At 46.9% G+C, this 1,403-nt stretch overlaps 1 pseudogene; it reads left to right on the top strand.

The window, feature by feature from the left end:
* The first annotated feature begins 384 nt into the window (after positions 1-384).
* LOC105552082 lies at positions 385-1,326 on the top strand (annotated as a pseudogene).
* Positions 1,327-1,403: the final 77 nt, after the last annotated feature.

Raw genomic sequence — 1,403 nt, 5'->3', positions numbered from 1 at the left:
GTTCCTTCCCTCTGGAGGATGCAGATCTCACCAGAAAACATCATCTGCCGTCATCTTAATCTTGGACTTTCTAGCCTCCTGAACTGTGAGAAAATAAATTTCTTTTCTTTATAAATTATCCAGTCTCAGGTATTTTGTAATAGCAGCACAAAACGGACTAAATCACCATTTCCCAATCATTAATAATTAATCAATTTTCTTTCTTTGTGACATGCTATTCTCTCCTTTCTGAAAGTCTCTTTATTTTGCTTCAATGACAGTACTCTCTGAGTTATCTTTCTACCCCTGTGGCTATTCATAAAAAGTGCCTCCTCTCACTAGGTGTCCTCATGAAAGTGACATCGTCTTTAAACCCTGTGTGACAATCCCTGACGCACCACTATGATGCCCAGGGAAGACAGTGTGACCTGGAAGTCAACTACTTCCTTAAAATCATCCAACTTTTGGATGATTATCTGAAATGTTTCATCGTGGGAGCAGACAGTATGGACTCCAAGCAGATGCAGTAGATCCGCATGTCCCTCTGCAGGAAGGCCATGGTGCTGATGGTCAAGAACATCATGATGCGCAAGGCCATCTGAGGGCACCTGGAAAACAACCCAGCTCTGGAGAAACTGTTGCCTCACATTCGGGGGAATGTGGGCTTTGTGTTCACCAAGGAGGACCTCACTGAGATCAGGGACCTGCTGCTGGCCAACAAGGTGCCAGCTGTGGCCCATGCTGGTGCCATTGCCCCATGTGAAGTCACTGTGCCAGTCCAGAACACTGGTCTGGGGCCCAAGAAGATCTCCTTTCTCCAGGTTTTAGGCATCACCACTTAAATCTCCAGGGGTGTCACTAAAATCCTGAGTGATATGCAGCTGATTAAGACTGGAGACAAAGTGCGAGCCAGCAAAGCCACACTACTGAACATCTCTCCCTTCCCCTTTGGGCTGGCCATCCAGCAGATGTTCCACAATGGCAGCATCTACAACCCTGAAGTGCTTGATGTCACAGAGGAAACTGCATTCTCACTTCCTGGAGAATGTCTGCAATGTTGCCAGTGTCGGTCTGCAGATTGGCGACCCAACTGTTGCATCAGTACCCCATTCTATCATCAGTGGGTACAAATGAGTCCTGGCTTTGTCTGTGGATATTGATTACACCTTCCCACTTGCTGAAAAGGTCAAGGCCTTCTTGGCCGATCCGTCTGCCTTTGTGGCTGCTGCCCCTGTGGCCACTGCTGCCACGACTGCTCCTGCTGCTGCTGCAGCCCCAACTAAGGTTGAAGCCAAGGAAGAGTTGGAGGCGTCGGACAAGTATATGGGATTTCGTCTCTTTGACTAATCACCAAAAAGCAACCAACTCAGTCAGCTTTATTCGCAAAACAAGGAAATAAAGGCTTCTTTAAAAAGAAAAAAAAA

This window comes from Mandrillus leucophaeus, unplaced genomic scaffold (assembly GCF_000951045.1).
Source record: "Mandrillus leucophaeus isolate KB7577 unplaced genomic scaffold, Mleu.le_1.0 Scaffold5432, whole genome shotgun sequence".
Taxonomy (NCBI): Eukaryota; Metazoa; Chordata; class Mammalia; order Primates; family Cercopithecidae; genus Mandrillus; species Mandrillus leucophaeus.
Note: the sequence above shows the minus strand (reverse complement) of the source record. Positions and strands in the feature narration are given on the sequence as shown.